The sequence below is a fragment of the Phasianus colchicus genome, chromosome 3 (assembly GCF_987193195.1).
Source record: "Phasianus colchicus chromosome 3, bPhaCol1.hap1.1, whole genome shotgun sequence".
NCBI classification, from domain to species: domain Eukaryota; kingdom Metazoa; phylum Chordata; class Aves; order Galliformes; family Phasianidae; genus Phasianus; species Phasianus colchicus.
In genome coordinates this window covers 55,176,405-55,199,151 of record NC_143438.1, presented here as the reverse complement: position 1 = coordinate 55,199,151, position 22,747 = coordinate 55,176,405, and the positions used below count along the sequence as shown (strand labels likewise).

The window sequence follows — 22,747 nt, the reverse complement described above, 5'->3', positions numbered from 1 at the left end:
TGAAGAAACACTGATACTAAACACACATCTGTGAGAACAGAGAGACTACCACGTCAGTTCCACATGAGCCACTTGATGTCCACACCCAGGCACATGCTTTCTCTCTGACAGTTTGGTGATTAGCTCAGGTGATTAGCAACACTACTTTTCTTCCTGGGCAAAACCACTGTGCACAGAAATGTTCAGGACAGTGAATGGAGTGATAGCATAGACATGGAAATTTGGCAGACTGCAACTTCCAAGCAAAGGAGAAAAAGACTGCAAATTTACATGTGCTGAGAAGCTGCAAAGTTTGCACATTTGTTTCCTGATGAAGATAGAGAAGATCAGTTGCCAAAGCAGATCCTGGCTCTGGCCATTCTCTGAAAGTCTAGAAGCATAAAGTTAAATTTCTTCATTATTATTTATTCTATAAAGAAATACTACTAATAATTTCTCCTTTATTTAGTTAAAAAAAAGACGTAATACAACCTTTTCAATTTACAAGTACTGGATATGGTGAAGATGGATAGAAGTTTCTCCTGTCAGACACGTCCAGTAGTGTGTGGGTTAACCCCAGTGGTCAGATCAGGACCATGCAGTCGCTTGGTCACTTACCTCCAACCCCCTGTGGGATAGGGGAAGAGATATGAAAGATTAAAAGCAAGAAAAAAAAAAAAAAAAAAAAGTTGGTTGAGATAAAAAACTGTTTAATAAGTGAATAAGAAGTGGAAGAACAGAAAAAGAAAACAAGACAAAACAACTGATGCAGATGTAATCACTTACCACCTCCCATGCATAGACAAATCCCTAGACAGCTCCCAAGAAAAAAAAGTCTAATCCTTTAACCTCTTTCTTTTCCATTTTTTTTATTGCTGTACATGTCATTGTATTGCATGAAGTATCTCTTTGGTCAGTTTGGGTCATCTGCCTGGCTGTGTCCCCTCCCACTCTCTTGCACATCACCCAGTCTATTCACTGCAAGGCGGATTTAGAAACTGTACTGAGATGTGAGCACTGCTCAGCACCAGATAAAATATCAATGTGCTGTCATCACTCGTTAAAAATCTAAAACACAGCACTGTGCTATCTGTTATCAAGAAAATTAACTTAATACCAATCAGACACAGTAATCATTCTAGACTGAATTTTTACATCAAGAGACAGTTTGATATTTGCATTTAAAATGAAAGGGTTCCATGTCAGATATCACTTTGAGAAAGCAGACTGTGCTTTTCCCTCCTGCAACCAAAATATTTATGGTAAAAAGGTGTGTGTTAAAGTAAAGAAAATCTTTGCATCATTTTACTTTGTAAATGTTACTAATTGAAATTTCATTTCACATGAAATAATATAATTCTTTGCTTTCATGTAAATTAGGAAGACTATTGCAAGCTCCAGCACTATGACTGAGATATAAAGGTAGTAATGCAAGAAAATACTATTACCTTCATACTTTCCAGCTAAAATTATTGTTTCTCATGATCACTGTAATTGAGGATGCAATGATCTGAGACTGGAGAGGAGCTGTGGTATAACTGAAACAAATCAGTTTACTTTTTTTTGGCACGGGAAGTTTTTATGTTCATCTTAGCTTAGAGGAAGCAATGCAATGACAGCAAACAGGAAATAAATATTGCATTTTGGATTTTCTGCTTTGGTTCTTATAACAAGAAAATGGAGTGCTAGAGCTGTGATATTTACTGAGTCAATGATAAATCAGAGGAAGCTCGCTTAAATCTGAATGTTACTAGAAATCAGCATTATCTTCTGCTTTTATGTTAGCTGTACTAGCAGAAGAATTTGGAATCTGCATAAATCACAAATCTTTTGATGTAATTTCCAATGTGAAACCTGAATTGTGAGTGCAATGAAAAGCAATTTATTCCTTTGAACAACTTCAGAGCTGTCCAAATAGAAAAATATATATTTTAGCTATGAATGTACCATCTCCATAAAAAATTTTAAGAAGTCCATTTAGGCACCTAATTTTGTACACAATGAAGTGGAAATATACTATTTTTTCTTGTCCAGAGTCAAGTTCCTAGTCTATTACACAGAAAATATACGGCTAAAGAGCCTGTACACTAAGAGATTCCGTTACTTAATGAAAGAGGGTAAACTGCTGTCTCCAGAGATTTTGACTTGTACATTTGCTTAAGCTTTAGCCATTTCAAAACTTATTTGGAAATACTTAATTACAGATTTTATTAATTTTGAAAGGTAAAGCACAAAGCCTGTATTCTGTATCTTTTAATATGGAGGCCTGATTAATTTTTGTTTGTATGATAGATACAAGAAAATAGTAAGTGAATCAATGTTTAGACTCTCTTAATATCTTGCCTCATAAAAAACAGCATGCCCAAAACTGGAGTCACTCTTCAAGAGGAAAAATTCCCCAAACACCCTGTCTTTGATTATAATCAGTGGGAGTTTCAGATACAAGGTTTTGGCCAAATGATTTTAAAGGTATGGGGGAAGGTTAATATCTATTGCAGTGGTTATTACATAGTGGTGTCATGGAGAGCCTTGAGAGGAGTTAACTGAAATACCACCCTAACCAGAGGCAGTTTATTAGAGGGACTCAGGCATATAGCAGTTGCTCAGTTTATGACTGAGAAAGTCTTCACTATCTCAATTTTAAGTCCTTGCTATGTCAAATTTCTTGATAATTGAGGAATCTTCTGCGCCTTCAAGAAAGCCCTGGAATTGGTCTGGAGTAACAGAGAGTAATTTCTGTGGCTCTAACTGGAAACATTGGTTGTCAAATACTTTAGTCTGATAGAGTGATGACTGCATCAACTCCCAGTAATGCACAGCTGTCATTTTATTTTAGTGCATGGATTTAAGTCTTCATGCCACTCATGTCCATGCTCATGGACATAGAGAGAGCGTTACCAGAAGTACAGTCATTAAGTATCCTTAAGAGCTGAGTGAAAAATATATATATATATATATATATAATTTTTATAGATGAAAGGAACAGAAAGAGTGGGAGGAAATCAGTGCTCATTAGTTTTCGAAAGTCCAGAATTGACTTTTGTTTTTAAAAAAGAGAAAGTTGGCACACAGAAAACAACAGAACTGATACAATCGCCCTGTTTTCATAAATGCTTTCCCCAGAAATATATGCAGGCTAGCATCATCCTCTTCAAACACATGCAGATAATATATTACCCTCTCTCTCTTTCAAGACTATTTCTACAGCTAAGATTTAATTTTGCAGCCTGTTTATAGCCCAGTATTTGAGAATGCAATCCTTAGAGCTTGTCTAACTTTCAATCACAACACAATAAAGCATAACAACTTGAGGTATACAGTGAGATGGAACAAAGATGAAACTTAATAAGATCAAGCTTAATCAGCCAAGTTCCCCACATTTGAGATAGAAAATACTCTATGGAAAATGTCATAAAATGAAAAACTTTGATGGAGTATACTTTGTTGTGCTTCTCAGATACTTTTCCTTTTTGTAGAATTTAAATTCATGCTTGGCTGAGTTTCAGGTAATATCTAGGCACAACAAGCATATTCCTTAGGTCATGTGGGCTCCTTGCAGTCTTTCTTCAATTGACAATTATATGTATGCATATATATATATATATATATGTATACTGACATTTCCCAGTTTGAATAAATGTTTGAAAATATCCCCCGTGTACAGTGCATGTAAGTGTTTGGATAGCCTTTGACAAATAGAAGAATTAGAACAAGTTATAGTCAAGCCAGTAATAATTTTTTCCTATACCTATTATCTGGGCATTTGTGAACCTGCCTTTGAGGGAAGCAGAGCAGACTAGATAAGGGCTGGTCAGCTGATATTGGCTAAAAACACGTCCAAAATTTTGTTTGTGTATGCTCCCTAGAAGCTTTCTTTCAGAATTATCATTTCAGGCTTTCTAATGACAAGTAAACACGTGTATGAGATGACTTTGTTTCACAAGTACAAATTGTTTTTCTACCTAACTCTAACACAAGGCAAATTTCATGCATCAGGTTTTTCACTTACCAGATATTTTCAATTAAAACATTCCCAGAAGCTTTGTACCAGATGATCTTCTTTCAAAGCAATAGCCTCCTTTCTGGCAGAGGTATGCTCTACCTTCAACAGCAGTATTTTCTACATTAGAAGGTAAAGCAGCAAGGTTTTTACTTTTAAAATTCATAGATATTTAACTGCAGTTATTGTACTACTGTTGAAAGAGTAACTTGAACTAAAATGCTTTCAAATTGCTCACCTGACATATAGTTAAATTCCTTGAGTAAAAGAAAGTTCACTGAATTCTCTAATACAGTTATTTTAAAGGAAGGTATTAAGAGCTTGCTCAAAGACTTTTACACAATCACTGGACAGTTAGATAAGGAGCTTATATTACTCTGTCTCTTCTTTGAGTCTTAATGTCTTATTTACATTGCAGTCTTTCTACAGCAGCTAACATGATGTCAGAATTAGTACTGCAATTGAAAAAAAAAATCAAGCGATGAAGAGCTTTTCAGTAATGCTAGGAAAAGAAAAGAAAAATATTAAAGAAAAAAAACCAAAAAACTAGAGCAACATGAAGATCACTTAATAATAGCTAAATATGTTGGGTTTTCAAGGGATCTGTACAATACATATAGTATTTAAAATCCTTCATGTCTCAGTATACAGATTTTCAAACAGATTTGCAAAACACTATGCAAGACCCTACCTATGATTTAATTTGGATTTATTCACTCTTTTGATATTTACTTTCCTTAACACTTATCTGCATTTGAATAACTTCTTTTTCAAATTTAGTAAATACTGTTAACTTTTGTTGCAACTGATAAACATTAAAATTTCAAGCTACTGTGTACCAGAAAAAGAAGGAAATCTCCCAGTTTGATAGAGATGAACTCATCAAGTAAAGCTGAATGCAAAAAAGGGGAAATGGTCTGTAGTGATGAGTGTTAGTAGTAAGTTCCTGATAAATTTTCTCTTCAAACTCTTAAGTTTTAGTAGTCCTGTGAAAGATGAGACAAAAAAAAAAAGTGAAGGAGAGATCCTGTTGAAAATATTATGACATAACAACTGCTTAAAACCTGATGCAAATCTTATTGAAATAAATAGGAAAACTAATTTTCAGTGGGATTTGAATGAGGACAAATTCTGTTTTGAGAGAAAATCTAGAAAATCTTGATTGTCTCATCATCAAACTTTTCATGGAGAACTTTTCTGTCACTTCTCTCTAGTAGAGAAAATGTGTTATCCTAACAGGCAGTTATGTAACCAAAACCAAGTATAAGGATGGCAGCCAAGCAGTTTTTTTAAAGGTAGGTCTATAGGACAAAGATACCATGCTGTCATAATATTTTCTCTCTTTTTTGAGAACACAATGTCTTCATATGTCCATATAACTGAAAATCTCATCCTAGTATCGTACATCAGAATACTGTCCTACTCTTTTCAAATACTGGTTTGCACTTGGCCAGAGGGTGGGCTTTGAAATTCTTGGATAATATCACTAGCTTAAAAATACTAAACTAACTTTTCCCCTTCTCTTCAAAGAAAATATCTATGATTCAGGCATGAGCCTTGGACAGAATGAATATCAGTTTTAGTTGCATTAAAAATGTTGACTTACTTGCATTTTAGGACAAAAATAAAATGAAATAAAATAAATCAGATTGCTATTTTATACCTGTCATTACATAGTCTCGAAAGCAAAAAATATGAGTTTGATACCTAAATCTGCATTTGCGAATCTGACTGAGAAAGGAAAAAGAAATAAAAAGGAGACTAAATGAGATAGTTACCATTATTAATATTATGATTATTATTACTATTATTATTATTACTGTATTTATTAATACAGGACTTTGTAGTTCTGTTTAGACTTGCTTGCTTTGTTTGTTTATTACCCTATGAATCTTACCTTCTGTGTCTATTGTATTAACAATCCTTTCAGCAGAGAGCAAGTGTTTGGATTTCCCCTTCTATATGATTACTGTAAGGAGCAGAATAGAAAGGATCTTCACTTCGACCCTACAAATGCAGAAATTTCTTTATAGTAATATGGTTTCAACAGGTACATTGGATGATATTAAATTTAAAATTCTTTCTAATCTTTATTGGAACCGCAACTCGGTCTGTAGAATTAGTTTCTTCTTGCCTGGCCTAGATGAAGTTGATCCTCTCCTTCAAAGACTGCACAGTGTATCTATTAATTTTCTCCAGCTTTATTTAATATTTGGAGATAGGAACAACTTCTAACATTCATTCTATTGAAGAATAAGAGTCCATGTTTGGATAGAAGGAAATAAGATATTCTCACTCGAAACTACAAAAAGAAAACTTTATAAAGTAGAATAAATATTGGAAAAAAGACAATAGATCCAACCAGCTTGGAGGAATTTTCTACCTCTTTAAAAAAGAGAAATAAAAGCTGAGAGAAAGAGTTGTTCTGATTTAATTTTTTAAGCCACCATTACTTCATTAAACTGGAGACAAAAATGAACTTTCTTCTAAAATGCCATAATTACACACTTAATACAATATTACACATAATAACAACATTATCTTTTTTAAAATTAATAGGGATATAGCTGGTAGGTGCTTGATAATTAAAGACAAAAGAAATTATCTGAGTTTTAGTGGTGAATTTTGTTCTTGTTCATGTAATTAGTTAATCTCATAAATAATAAAAATAATTATTAAGAGGTGATTTGGAATTCTGGTAGTATTTTCAATATTTTCAATACACAGCATGTATTCAACAAAAACAAACAAACAAAACCACTTTAGAAATCTCTGATGAATCTAATCAGTCATCCTCTGTAATGAATTTAACTTGTTCAAGCTTGCAGAAAGGATTAAGGTATAATGGGAAAATGTTTTTCTAACTTGGTGAAGTCAAAATACAAAGGGAAAGCTTTGGGCTCCATTCCGATTACATCTGATTTACTCTTATGCCATGAAAGTCATATACAGCAGTACAAGTAAAGGGATAGATGAGATGTTCTGTACTTCCTCCCTGTATGTTCACAGAAACCATTTTTTACAGTTTTCTTATGACAAGACCCGAGTAGAGATACAAACTATAGCTCAAGGTGATTCCTTTTTGTATTAGGTGCTCATAGTCCTCTCTTATGACCTTCTAATCAGACCAGCTATGAAATTCAAGCACAGATATTAGAGTGGCAGAGGCACAGCTTATTTTCACAAGGCTACATAGTGTGACTTATGCGTATAGAGATAGGAGATAAAAATAAGTTATTTTTCTATTAGTTAAATTATTGGTTTAGAAAGTACTAACACTAATTTGAAGCTTTCAAATAAGCAGTAGTTTATTTGTAGTTTAATATAAATATGTTCATATATAATTTAACAAAATGAAAACAGTGAAAATGTGTTCATTTGAATAAGATATGATTTTTTTTTTCTTTCATTCTCTCGTTTTAAGAGTGTGAAGGAGTTTTTGGTGAAAGAAAGAGAAATGATAGCTTGGACCTTGGGAGGCTGAAGGCAAAGGAGAGAGAAACAACATGGAACATTTCTTTGTTGCTTTGTTGCTTGAGAGCGCTGTAGGGTGAGGCAGAATGACAGGAAGCCAACTCTCCTCCACAAGGCGACGTGGAGTGTATGTATTCTCTAAGTGCATAAGCAGAGACTAAAAAGACACTGATTTTCTTTACTAGACAGAATGAAAATCTTTAGAAATTTTAAAAACCTTTCTGTGAAATCTGATTTTTTTTTCTTAGTTTGTCCTAATTGTGATCTCATAATTCTCATCTTATTACCTCCTTTTATGGTAGTAAATAGTAATGTTGTGAATGCTTAAATTCACAAATTAAATTTCTCAATTAAATTTGAGAAGTTTCCTAGCATGCTAGGCAAGAGTAACAGAGGAATCAAAGGGGTTCAGATCTTCACATTCTTCAATTTATTTTTCCTTTTTTAATCTTACTTTATTCTCGAGAATAAGAAGAATTTATTAGTCTTTAAACAATTAAGATCTTATCGAAATAATTGAGCTGAAAAGAAACTGCACTTTCCCTTGTCTAAAAATCCTTAATGGAGTTCAAGTTGTCATCCAACTGAAAAAAATACGTACAGCATCTCCATCATTCCTTTAAAATACTCAGAAAAAAAATGAGTTAACTGACATCCCTTTTCCTATATATCATCAGTGAGCAGTGAAGATTAAGTTTACTGCTATTTCTGTGTTGTCACGTTGCAGACCTGAGACTTTTGGATGAAGGATGAAGCCGAAGGAAACAGAACTCAGTAACAGTTCTCAAAAACAGAGGCCTGAAAAATTGTAACTTTCTTTTTTTCCTCTATGAAACTGGATGTGTCATACATAGCTGAGGTATGCTTACCACAAAGGACCTGTTTCAAAGAATATCCTGTTGCTATGACATTATGTAAAGTTTGATTCTTTGTTTTAGAAAAGGTAAGATTCCAAATTATGGTTTATTATATACACAGAGGAATCTTCACTTTGGATTACACTGATTGCATTTATCCTAAGAAGGAATTTATTTACACAATGAGCTCTTCAACCAAAAGTACTTCCTTTCCTTACATGATTTGGAACTGACAATTAAGTTCCAAGAAGAAGTCACCTCTGTAGAACATAAACAAAAATATCTTTGAATCTGTAGATAAAACAAAACAGGAAAACTGAGCGAAAAGACAGTGTAATTTCATAATGATAATTAACAGCTCCCTAAGGTATGGTCTGACAACATGTTGTGTCAATTTGTACTGATGGGCTGTCAGATGGCTATAGTATTGCAGGCAATACAGAGAAAATAAACTGGATAAAGACCAAAAAAAACCCAACACCCAAACAAACAAATTATAATTCATATATTAGAAGTCACGAAGTCCTGTTACACTGGATAAGGAAGGATAGAAAATATAAGCCTGCTAGTACAATTATTAAGGCATGTCTTGGTATATGTTTCTACTTGGATCCAGTCTAGATAGCAGATTGTTAATGCTTCTCTGGTGTGCACTGCCAGACCTTTTTCCTCTGCACAAAGCCAGCACAGTGCTACATTTTTCAACATTAAACCTCTGCAAGGATAAATAGGCTTGAATGGAAAACAGTCCTAGTGTACCAGGGCTTGTATTACCATTAATCTGCAACCCAGTAAACTCAGTTCTGGGTAAACAGAACATGACCAGGAAAAACCTCAGAATCATGAAATCATCTAGACTGGAAAAGACCTTCAAAATCATCAGGTCTGACAATCACCCAAGACCCATCACTACATCCTGTCCCTTAGTGCTGCATCTTCATGTCTCCTGAATATCTCCAGGGGTAGGGACCTCACAACTTCCCTAAGTAGTCTGTTCTAATGCTCAAGTACCTTCTCTGTGAAGAAATTCTTTCTGGTATCCAGATTGAACCTTCCCTCAAGCAACATCAGTATGTTTCTTCACATCCTGTCACTTATCACCTGGGAAAAGACACTGATACCCTCCTCACTGCAACCTCTTTGTAGGGAGTGAGGAGGTCTCCCTTCAGGCTCTTCCAGGCTAACACCTCCAGTTCACTTAGCCACTCTCCATAAGTCTTTTTTACTAGTCTCTACAACCAGCTTTGTTGCTCTTCTCAGCATCTACTTGAAAAAACTCAACATCTTTCTTGTAGTGAATAGCCCAGATCTGACCAAGTACTCAAAGTGCAATCTTGCCATGTACAAGGGGACAATCCCTTCCCTAATCTTGCAGGCCACACTATTTCTGATGTAGGCTAGAAGCCATTCACTTTCTTGGCCATCTGAGTACACCACTGCCTCATTTTCATCTGACTGTCAACCAGCACCCCCAGGTCCTTTTCTGCCAGGCAGCTGTCAAACTACTCTTCTCCAGACCCATACTGCTGCACAGAGTTGCTATGGACCAAGTGCAGGACCTAGCACATAGCCTTGTTGAATGTTGTGTGATTGGATCAATTCAATTTTGAATCAACTAATTCACTGAAGATCAAATATTTGGTGAGATTCTTGATACCTCTTTTGCTTAATTTAAGCAAAGTTAAAAGCAACATTTAGCCACTTTTTCAGAAATTTCTTCCATGCAACAGAAATTCTGATAGTAAGGACGTGATCGTGCAAAGAAATAAGTTGCCTTTCAAGCAATATTCTGGAAAACACATTTTTCCCGCTAACAACTGTAGAGTGCAGTTCTGGAAAATACCACATGAATCGCTGTTAAAAACTAAATATGCAAAATTTGTAAAGCACTACATAGGTTTAGAACTTTCTTTATTATTTTGGAGTGCCAAAGGCAAACTTAAACCTGTAAGTTTTCAAGTGGGTCAAATATATTTTTTTATTTTGGAATAAAGAGCAACATAAATATGATTTCAGTATGTCAAAAGATTCACTTCAGCATTTTCCTAAGTATCTATTACTGAGAGAAAGTAAAAAGATTTCAATCCTCCTGCCGATTCCACATGGGAAAATATATAGCCCTATACATCCAGTAATACCCTCAACATTACCAATGTATGTGTTAAAACAGATAATAAAGATATCTCAAGAAAGTTAATAAATTTGCAGAACTCTTTTTCAAATATAAGGGCTCTTATTCACCACAGTGACATCAGATTTCATATTTAGTGACAGAAATCTGTGGAAGGCTGCTTATATTTAGGGTAAATTGTTCCGGTTTTTATCCTTGTTGGAAATAGTTCATTGAGATCCTTGTCAATATGTCTGCTCAAATACGTGTACCTCAAAGAATTTGCTTTTAGTGAGTCTGCCTCAGTTTTGGTTGCTTTCTTGTTCTGTAAATGTTTTATCATATATTAATTAATATTAGGTATAAGAATGTTTATTTAAAACATGTTCCTGAAGGCATATTGAGTAGACATTTCCAGAAAAATTTCCATCTTAGAAATATACACTTAGTAGGCTTGAAAAATATAATCAAATAAAACCCCAGCTTCAGGTCTTTGATTTTTCCTAATTGCCAGTAAATATGAAATAAATAGCTAAATTTGAAGTAAGGCAAAATAGAGCGCTCATTTGTCAAGCTACCTGTAATAACTGCAGACAGTCATGAGATTCATATTTCTTAGGTCAAAATTAACAGATTCTTAACTGTTCGTTGTTCAGAAATTGTATATAAGAGATCTTGTTCTTGAAAATACTTTTCTGTCAAAAGAAGATTCATTTATAATGCTAAATAGCAGAAAATTAGAAATGAACTGAGCAACAATTTAGTGAAATTAAAGAATGAAGTTACTTTTAACGCTATGGTATAATGTGCAGCAGAACAGACACAGGTTGCTCTGAAAATACTGCATCCTACATATTTCCATGGAAACTACAACAAATAAATAGAGTACAATACTACTGTAGAGCAAATTCTCAGCTACAAAGCACTAATTTTCAAACTGGTATGAGATCTGGCATCATCATAATGCAGTAGAAAGACTGGGCTCTGGGCTGACTCTAGTGTTTTAGCTTAGTGTCATGATGTAGCAATTAGAGGTGATGGTTTGTCCGGGTTCCAGGAAATCCAGAAGGATCACACCTTTCTTATGCCAAAAAAAGAGTGCACATCACTTCTCCCACTGCAAGCTGTATCTTAAACTTTGTCTTCAATGAGGAATTGCACATGGTGTTCTGATCTCATATGAGCATTCATAGGACCCACCTGGAAAAAACTTTGTGATAGCCAAGCCTTGCCACCATCGTTTCTGATGCACTGAAGCTGATATTAGCTTTCTATACAGATCCCTAGTTGTAATCCACCAATTCACAAGGATGAGATGATAAAGACATTTTTCATTTCATAGTGTTACAGCTGCACACAGCCTTTCAGAATATGGCTTGTCTTTTATGCCACCACTGCTGCTGCTGAAATCATCATCCACCATCTTACTGCACTCACACCCACTGCTTGGTCTCATAAACATATAGCAAGCATTGTAGAATGTCAGTGAATGCAGTTTTTTCCTCATGGAGGATTTCAGTTCCACACCTTTGCTTCACATACAATTCCATGTTATTTTGTCAGACTGCCCCTCTGCTGCCATCTGTCATACAGCAACAAAATGTAATAGAATATTGGCGAGAAGGTTCAATCTCTACCACCATACTACCAACATCACCTTCTGATGTTGTATTGCCCAGATAATAAAATATAAGGCATTATTTTTGGATCAGCCCCCATAGATGTTTGCGCTGCCTTCCCATAACTAATAGAATACTGCATCTGTAGAGCCAAGCTGCTGGAAGACCTCTAGTATATGCACTTTTCTCCAGGACCAAACTCCTTGAATTACTTTCAGAAGAGAAAGTACATATTACTTAGAACAGCTTTACTAACAACAAATGAAAATCATAGAATGAATGTTTTCACATCCTGTGACAAAGTTTTGGGTTTGAGGATAGTGAAGGATAAAATGGTGTAAGAGCAGAGAAGTTCATTTCTACACTTAACTTGAATCTATAGCTTAAGGAAAAAATTAAGACTTAAAGTATCTTGAAGGGAGAAGAAATAACCAATGTTTTCATTGCACAATTAACTAATAACAGCTAGCTTCTTATCACTGTCCTCCTGTACCTGGTTTAACTAGATTTGTTCACAACAGGCTAAAAACTGAACTCAGTTATAACTCTCTACCTAGCAGTAGGCTGTTACTTCAGCATGATCAGCAAAGCAAGAATTAGTTACATGCAGCTGTGGTAGTTACCAGAGACCTTGTTATGTTTTGTTTGTCTTAAAATTGAAGCCTTGGAGTCATACAACAGCAAAGATTTTATTATTATTAAAGCAGCAAACTCTTAGCTATGAAAGCTTTGAATATAATCCTGATTTGTGCAAAAGCAGAGGTTTACAAAAGACTAATTTATTTCATGATTTTGAGACCAATCGTGCTTTTTTTGAGAAAGAGTGTAAAGTAGAGTTACAATATCATAACTTTTCAAAGGCTGGCACTAAATTCAAATACATGGAGAGTCAGCTGAAAATAGGTTCATACTTAGGGTTCTGAGAATCAGCTCAAGATTCCTTGTGGTTCTTCACATATTACGATAGTCATATGCTGGCCTGATTTAAGGGAATACACTATCTGAAGTTCTAAAGTGAAGGCCATAATCCACTTCACTGTTATGATTTTGTTTTACAAACCTTTTCTTTTAAGTACATTTGAAATGGAAATGTTTCTTGAAAAACTTCAATCTTATTTATCCTCTCTACAGCAATACTAGTCTATTGATATCATTTAAATTATATTTGAATTATAGCATTTTGATTTATATTAGTGCCTAACATTCTGTTAAGTATTGAGTACAGAGTTGTTTATTTTTACTTTTTAGGAATGAATTAATAGTGGTCATTGTGAAATCACTGTGAAGACAATTCAACAAGGAAAAACTATTTTTGCACATTTTCACGTAGACCAAATTATTTTAACAGTAATGAGTGATGCTGTTGTGATTCAGAGAACAATGTCACTATGGTCACTAACCTCAATCACTATGATTGAGGCACAATCATAATAATACAGAGTAAGTGCATATGCATTGTTACAGTCAACACTGTACTTAAGAAGATTTTTTAAAAAATTTAAAGTTAAAAAAATTAAAAGTCAAGTTACCTATTTGAGATGGTTTGCAGTTACTAACTTCTATAGTATTTTCATATACAGTTTGTTAAAGTTTATTATAGAAAGTAAAATTTGAAATCTTGTGTTCTCTCCTCCAATACATGGTGTCTATGCAAACAGACATTCTTATGAGTACTTTTTCAATTTCAAGAGAAACAATGCAACAAGAAAGGAATGAGTGAGGATACTTGAAATTCTTAATGTCACTCCTCTTAATTGTGAGGAGCTCAAACCTAATAAATAGGAAAGAGCAGACATCCTTAAAATGTATCAATGTCCAAAAAAAATCTAACTCAGACTTTTTAATTTTTAGAAAAAAATTAAAATAGGATGAAAGAATTTTGCTTAAGTATCACATTTTTATGAATTGTTTCTAAACACTGTGCAATCTTATTGACTATCAACTGCTCACAAATTTAACTTAAATATCTGTACTATCCACTAATATATCCTCCTGAAATTTAATTTCCTGTGTAGTATAACCATGAAATATGACTAATAACTTATTGTTGGAAATGAACTATTAGAAAGTAAAACGATCTTTCTAGCCCCATCTTATAGCAGCAAAGAAGAGAAACAAAACTGAGTGGAAAAATGAGTCAAACTAATTTATTTCTGTATAAGGCTGTCTACACCTTGGGCAATTAGTAGCACAGTAGGAGAAGCTGAGCACTGAGCACAGAATTGAGTAATGGAGCGAGACAAAACAGACTGTCTCCAAGAAAGTATTTGGCATATTTTTAGTTTTTTAAAAAGGAAAAAAAAACAGGGAGATTTCAATTTCTAACTGCTACATAAAATTTAAAATATGATCGGAAGATATTTCATTATCCCTCACTACTTGTCTTTTCTTCCTTGATTATTAATTCAACAGTTAGCTTCCTTTATTAGTGATAATTCAGAACAGGAAACCCTTAAATTGCCTTACCTGTGATATTTACAATGGTATAGTCACACAATCCTTAAAAATTAATCTTGAAACAGATATTTTGAAGAATCTTTTCTTAATTTCTCTTGGTTTCTTTTAACAAAATCAATTACTAAGTGATTTGAAAAAGCATTTAAAATATTTTCATTAAAGCCAAAAAAAAGTGAACTGCTGTTTTGATTTGAACGAAATATTTTCCTTTGCTTAGTATCTCTTCAGTGAGACATGTCATTTGGAAGCATCTGTAAAAAAAAAAAAATATTGAAGAAATTCTTGCTATACTACCATGCCTCTTTTCATGTGAGCCAGTATAGTGATTGCATATGGAAAGGAAACAGAAAATCCACCTTAAAGTTCTTCTGCTAGCAGATCCAAAAAAAAATTTTAGACATTCGGACAATCTCAAAATTCTAATATTGTCTTAGAATAGCAGTGGGAGAATAACAGTTGTGGGTAAAATCAAATTAAGTCCTGATTCCTTCATAATTTAGTACAATGTCTCTTTATCAATTTACTGCTTCAAGATAAACTCTTTTTCAGCAGAAGTTATGGGAATTAGGGGTGTCAGGAGAAAAAGAACAGACTCTGGCATTTTATGAAAGTGATAACAGAGACAGTTCATTGAAAAAATACAACTCTTAAATAATACAAAGTGTACTTCTGATTAGATGCAGGCATGAATCACACATAACACCTCCATAATCGACTGGTTAGTATGTGGATGGCACAAGGCAATTACGCACCTAAGTTTCTACTCTGATTCACTGGCAATAAGCAGCTTCTTACCTCACCCTGAAGTGCAACTTTTTGCTCTTCTGCTAATGCAGCTCTTCCTGTGCTTACGCATCTCCCTACTCTTGCTGACTCTGTCAAGGACTGTGACTGACCATTGTCAGTATAATACACACTACAGCACGTAGGCCTTAGCCTAGGCTCATGTAGTTTCCACTCACGTTAGTTCTCCACTAACCAAGTAAATCTCTATATAGGGGCAGTAAATCTAGTTTCTGGTTTATCTTCTAGACATATCAAAGAAAAATAGCATCTGTTACAATCTATCTTTACATATACATTCATTTATAAATATTTCAACCTTTTCTTTCTAAATCCTTTAACTTTCCCTTAAACTCCAAGCTTTATTGGCTTAGACAGGAGCAATAATCACTATATTAATCGTCCCTGCTTGTATAATAGTTCAGTTAATTGATAGCAGCATGGAGTTGTTATATATAATAAAGAATAAAAAATTCACATTCTGGATTTTAAGATTTAAGGGTGCTTCTCTGGAAAAAATAAGATGCTCTTTATTAAGAGTATGCCTGTAACACAAATATGCCTAACATCTTAGCTATTTTGTACTTGCACTAACTTGACAGCACCTCCTCACAACCTTTTTCCTGCCTCTCCAGGCAGTCTACTTGATTAAAAAGTGACTTTTTTTAGAGCTTTAGACCTTTTTGAGACTATTGCTGCTGTAATAGATACTTAAGGTAACAGGAAACACATAACCTGAGCATAACAAGTCAGTTTGTGACATTTCATCCCATTTTTGTGAGTCAAAATGTGGAGACTGACTTTAAAAGGTACTTCTGAAACAAGTATTCTCACTATTACAAATTGGAATTTCATATGAAATCTCATCAGTTTGTAAAAAAAAAAAAAATTCTCATGTATTTATCATTTTCCAGATTTTTACATAATCTTTCTGTGGCCAGTTAATGCCTACTGCTTTTTCCATCTCACATTAGTTCTTCAGTAGGTCCTTTCCTTCCTCCTGTATTTATGGGCAGCAATTGCATACTGAACTCTCTCCTAAATCTTCCTAAAATTTGAACTGTGATCAGCTCTTACTTTGACTTCTCCACTATAATGTACTCTATTCATCTGTATATCATATTTACAGTACAGCTTTTCTTTCTATGTCCTGATACTTCTCAAATAATACAAATCTGTCTGCACTCTAGCGATGGTATCTTTCTTGTATTTTTCTTTCTTATATATCTAAGTTAAAAACATTTTGGCTAGATGTTCTTGTCCTTCACCACTTGTCATTGCATCATGTTATCTTAGACATTATTGTATTCAGTATTATATACTGATTCTCTAACACACTCTCAGTAGTATTCCATGTTCTGAAATACTAATTTGAGCACCCCTCTCTCCGTTCCCTCTTGCTTTTGTCGCCTTTGTGGACAGTGCATTTAATACTCTCTCCTGCCCTGTCTCTCTCTTACACAAGGAAATGCAGAGCAATGGCTGACTACCAATAGCATACTGTAAGAAATAAGTGCAAAAACTGTGCAGGAGTTTAAAGTAGATCTGAGCATCTGAACTTTGGATTTTGGCACCTTACAGAGCCAAAGGGCACCAAGATCTTCATATTCTCATTTAAAAAAAAAAAAAAAGCATTTTGCAGAGATCAGTGAGTCCCTCTTTTTATATACTAAAGTCTGTCAGGTGATAATGTATTGATAAAAATTGCAAATTCAATATTGTAAATACTGAGGCCCGCAGGAGTTAAGAGATTTTGTTTAGGCTAGCATGCTGCACTGTAAATATTTGTATCTACATTCCTAAGAGAGGAATTTCTCCCCCCACCCTTCCCAGTTACTCATTACAGTTTCCATACTTTCAGAAGATGTTACGGTATTTTCATTTTAAAAGCAGAATTATGGAAATTGGTTTAATGAAATACATTGTTTTCAAGCATATTCCCTACAGAAAATTTATTGATTTAGGGGATATTCATCAAACTGTATGCATTTTCAGTTTTAATACAAAGATTAGCAAAAGAACTTATGGCTGAATAGCATGATCTAGTAATGTCATACAGAACTATATAATGAATTCAGCACTTTCTCCTGTGCCTCTGTGTTGCCTGTGTTGGAATCTGAAATGGAATCTTCTTTCATCGACTTTCTTTTCTCCCAAAACCTCTTCAAAAACATTGAAAACTGTAGGGGTTTCTTGTCACATTACATGACATATGACTCTTCTGTTAGTTGCCAAAAATATTCAACTTGCTGAGTCACAAAATCAGTCACTGAGTCATCAAGGTTCAAGGACACCTCTGGACTTATCTTGTCCAACAATTGCTCAGATGGGGCCACCCAGAGCAGATTGCCCAGGACCACATCTAGGCAGTTTTGAAGATCTCCCAGGGGACTTCACAATCTCTCCAGGCAATCTGTTTCAGTATGTTGTCACCATCATAGTAAGGAGGTACCTCCTGATGCTTACATTCTGTTTGTGCCTATTGCCTCTTGTCCTGGGCACCACTTAGAAGAGCCTAGCTCCATCTTGCTTGCAGCCATCAGTCAGGTATATATAAACATGGACGAGATCTCCCTGAGCCTGCCATTCTCCAGACTAAACAACTCTCAGACTTTTCCCTTATGTAAGAATTAACTCCAAGGACAAATAATGTTGACTAGTTCTTTCTAAAATGGATTTCTCTTGGGAGCAAAAAGCTACAGAGACATTGTCTTCATGGAAATGGACCATACATTTAATCACAAAATAGTTTCCTCCATCTCCAGAAGGTTTAATAGTGACTTGGTTGTGAGGACAGATGTATTAAAATATAGAAGGATTGTGACATATGGAGAAGTAAAACCAATTTACATGAATGAATACTAGAGCTTTTTTTCAAGGTGCACTTTTCACTGCAGGAATTAGTTGTGTGAATGGTACTCTTAAACATCTTTATCAATAACATAGGCAATGGGATCATGTATATCCTCAGTAAGTTTGCAGACAACACCAAAATGAGTTGTGCAGTTCTCACAACAGAAGGAAAGTATACCATCCAAAAGGATCTGGAGAGGCTTGAGAAGTAGATGTAAATCTAATGAGGTTCAACAAGGTGAAGTACAAGGTGTTACGTTTGTATCAGGGTGATCCAAAATATGTCCACAGACTGGGAGAACTCCTTGCGAGCAGCACTGTAGAGAAGGACTTGGTGATCCTGATGGATGAAGAGCTGGACATGAGACAGCAGTGTAGTCTCTTAGCCTGGAAGGCCAACAGTATGCAAGGCCGCATCAAACAGCAGTGGCCAGCAGGGAAAGAGAGGCAACTGTCTCCCTCTGCTCTGCCTTTGCAAAGCACTACCTTGTCCAAGCTTAGGGCCCTTAACACAATAAAGACACAGCTGTTGGTGCATGTCCAGAGGAAGGCCACAAAAGTGATCGCTGATCTTATAATGAACAGTAGAGAGAGTCGGGTTTGTTCAGCTTGGAGCAGAGAAGGCTCCAGGGAGATGTCATTTCTGCCATACAGAACTTCAAGGGAGCTTACAAGCAGGAGGGGGACCAACTTTTTACACGGTCCAATATTAATAGGACAATGGGGGATGGCTTTAAACTAGAAGACAGGAGACCTAAGTTAAATGTTTGGAAGAAATGCCTTACTCAGAGGGTGGTAAGGCACTAGAACAGATTGCCCAGAGAAATTGTGGATGCCCCATCCCTGGAGATAATCAGACCAGACTGGATAGGCTCCGAGGCAGCCTGATATAGTGCCTGATTTAGTGGGTGACAAGCATACCCATAGCACAGAGTTGAAACTGGATGATTTTTCAGGCACTATTTAACCAATGTTCTGACTCTATGAATTGCTCTATTTCTACCGTTTCTTGTCCTTTTTGTCTTTCCCACATAGTTTTCTTAATTTTCCTCCTAATAATACCTTTTTGTTGTAAAATATTCATCGTACCAGATAGTTTAAACTGATAATTTGATAGTACGTCTTGTTCCTTTATTTTCATACAGTTACTCCAATCATATATTCCAATTACAATCCTACATTTGTTATTTTTTCCACTTTATGTTAGTACTGGAATATCATAGAATCACAAGGTTGGAAATGACCTGTAAGATCATCTAGTCCAACCATTTTCTCATTATCATTGCTACCACAAACTAAACCATATCTCGTAGCTCCTCATCCAGGAGCCTCTTGAACACTGCCAGGGACGGCGACTCCACCACCTCTCTTGGCAGGCCATTCCAGTGCCTGACCACTCTCTGAGAGAAAATGTTTTTCCTTGTGTCCAACCTAAACCTCCTCTGGTACAATTTGCGGCCATTTCCTTGGGTTCTTTTTATTGCCTGGGAGAAGAGGCCAAACCCCTCCTCATCACAACCTCCCTTCAGGAAGTTGTAGAGTACAATGAGGTCTCCCCTAAGCCTCCTCTTCTCCAGACTAAACAATCACACCTCCCTCAGCCGCTCCTCATAAGATTTGTGCTCCAGATCCCTCACCAGTTTCATTGCCCTTCTCTGGACATGCTCCAGGACCTTAATGTCTTTCTTGCAGTGAGGGGCCCAAAACTGAACGCAGTACTTGAGGTGCGGCCTCACCAGTGCCGAGTACAGGGGGATGATTACCTCCCTGTTCCTGCTGGCCACACTATTTCTAATGCAGGCCAGGATGCCATTGGCTTCTTGGCCACCTGGGCACACTCCTGGCTCATGTTCAACCAAGCATCAACCAACACCCCCAGATTCCTTTCCTCTTCATAATCATCCACCTACTCATCCCCAAGCCTATAATATTGCAAGGGGTTGTTGTGGCCAAAGTGCAGGACCCAACACTTGGCCTTGTTGAACCTCATCCCATTCACCTCAGCCCAGCAATCCAGTTTTCTAGACCCCTCTGAAGGGCCTCCCTACCCTCAAGCAAATCAACACCACCTCCCAACTTGGTGTCATCTGCAAACTTACTGAGCGTACACTCAATCCCTTCATCTAGGTCATCAGTAAAGATATTAAACAAGATGTGCCCCAGTACCAACCGCTGGGAGACACCATTTGAACCAGGTTGCCACCTGGACTTGACTCCATTAATCACTGCCCATTGGGCACAGCCCTCTCACCAGTTCCTTACCCAAAGAAGGGTATACCTATCCAGGCCATAGGCAGCCAGTTTCCCCAGGAGAATACTGTGAGAGACCATGTCAAAGGCTTTGCTGAAGTCTAGGTAGACTACATCAACAGCCTTTCCCTCGTCTACCGGTCTGGTCACCCAGTCATAGAAGGAGATGAGGTGTGTCAAGCATGACCTGCCTTTCATGAACCCATGCTGGCTGGGCCTGATCCCCTGGACACTATACACATGCCGTGCGATCTCACCCAAGATGATTTGCTCCATAACTTCCCCCAGTACCAAGGTCAGGCTGACAGGCCTGTAGTTCCCCGGATCCTCCTTACAGCCCTTCCTATAGATGGGATATAGATATAGATAAGATATAGGCTAACTAAAAATATTACAGGACATTCCCTGATCTCAGAGAGTTTTTAATTATACATATGGTTCTTTACGATGCCCAAGATATTTTTTATTCTTTTAATTATTGATATAAACATGATAAATGTATAGAAAATCTACTTACTCTCTTTTTTCAGGTATGTATGAGAGACTTGCCCTAGGAGGAATCTCTAAATAATTCCTGTTGCCGTTTTTATGCAATATGCATAACATATGAAATGATTACTCACTATTTTGTTCATTTGGATGATCAGTTTCCTAAACAAGTTTTGGGTGCCCCATCCCTAGAAGCATTGAAGACCAGGTTAGATGAAATCCTAAGCAGCTTGATTTGATAGATAGCAATCACATCCACAGGAAGAGGGTTGGAACTACATGATCCTTGATGTTCTTTCCAAGATGAGCTATTCTACAGCTACATGATGTACAGCGTGCCCTAATACAAAAAATTCAGACAGCCACACAAAATTATTGTAAACCTGTTCTCTATTCATATAGAAGCAAAATCATTTCTGACAGGTTCTTGGCAGTACGAGGCAAAGTATCCACAAGTAGACCAGTAACCATATACAAAAAGAAGACACAGACTCACCCAACTAGCAAAGGAACTCTCCAGCCATAAAACACCCCTCCTCAGGAAACCATCTAGACCTTTTTTTAGTGGCTGGCCCTTATATAAGCCCAAGGTGGCTCCACCTTGGGCCCACCCCTTCTGGTGGTCACATGGGGAGCACAGGAGCCAGCCACAGCCGTTCAACAGCCACTCAGTCATCAGTTCAAGCTGTGACCTAACAGGTCCCCTACAACCTGCAAACAAGTTGCTAACGAGGAGAGTGCATCCAGTACCTGTTATTCTGTGGTCAAGCTTCACTCATTGAACACAGAAAAAAGATCTAATTTTCATTCTTCATGCATTCAAACTTCTTCTGAGTCTAGCAGAAACTTTGATTTGTGTAAAAAATGCAAGATGAGCAGTGGCAAGTCAAAATTAAACTACATGGCAATCACTTTACTATTGCTTTTGCAATGTGATGGAGAAATATCACCGTATTGCCTTAAAATGGAAAATGGATAATAACAGCAGATGGAAATAATGTAAATGGATGAATTTACACAAGGAGCTGACGTTAGAAGTCATCTTGATTATCATTTTTTAAAAAGAACGGTTGACTCCTATGACATTATGAAATGTCATATCAGCAGCTGTGCTGAAAGCTGTGTAGGAAAAAGATTATGCATGAGATGCTGTTTGGTTCATACAAACTTCTTCCCTAGTAGTGCTGAAGTTCACTAGAAATGCTTATGTATTTTAAACAAAAGAGGGGAAAGTTTACAACCTCCATAGACAGATGTGTTCATATACATGGATGCATTTATATAAACTTCTCCTGAAGTCTTGGTGAGCAAAGTAGATTCACAGAAACAATTTCATTCCTGTATATATGATTTCATGTCTTTGTTCATTAAAGGCATAAAAAAGTGGTCACCAGACTTGCAGGGACTAAAATATTATATGTAGAACATGCCGTCCTTAATTTTTTTTTTTTTTAATTTTGCCTGAGAGAGATTGAAATTTAATTAAAAAAAGTAGAGGGATGCTGATATGGTTCTTCTCCAAACCAGATCATGGGACATATGCAGGCTAGTTGTTCCAGCAATATATCTGAGATGTTCAAAGTCTTATATTTATGTAAAAACAGAGAAGAGTTTATATATTTGGGAGCCATTAACAAACACTTTATCATGATAGAATGTTATGAAACTACTCATAAGCCTGTCTTCAACTTCTAGTGGCAAGTAAACTGATATTTTTAATTTTTTATTACTCTAAATATCAAAATTATGGAAAAGAAAAAATGCTATGTAATCTTTCAAGTGTAATTGTAATCTTTAAGTATCAACTGATACTTGTTTTTGGTTTTGTTTGTTTGTTTGGATCAGTGGGATTTTTCATTTTGCTGTTGTAGTTTTT

The 22,747-nt window shown here is 36.0% G+C and overlaps 1 long non-coding RNA gene across 3 annotated transcripts; it reads right to left on the bottom strand.

Annotated features, from left to right (window-relative positions):
* Positions 1-443: 443 nt before the first annotated feature.
* On the bottom strand, positions 444-21,411 carry LOC149918590 (uncharacterized). Of its 3 annotated transcripts, XR_016465586.1 has the most exons (6): positions 21,368-21,404; positions 14,506-14,747; positions 5,877-5,986; positions 4,819-4,965; positions 3,989-4,099; positions 444-607 (listed from the first exon to the last, which is right to left on the bottom strand). It is a non-coding gene; the product is annotated as an uncharacterized LOC149918590 (long non-coding RNA). The 3 variants fall into 3 exon arrangements; XR_016465588.1 differs by lacking the exon at positions 14,506-14,747 and having other exon boundaries at positions 21,368-21,411; XR_016465587.1 differs by lacking the exon at positions 4,819-4,965.
* Positions 21,412-22,747: the final 1,336 nt, after the last annotated feature.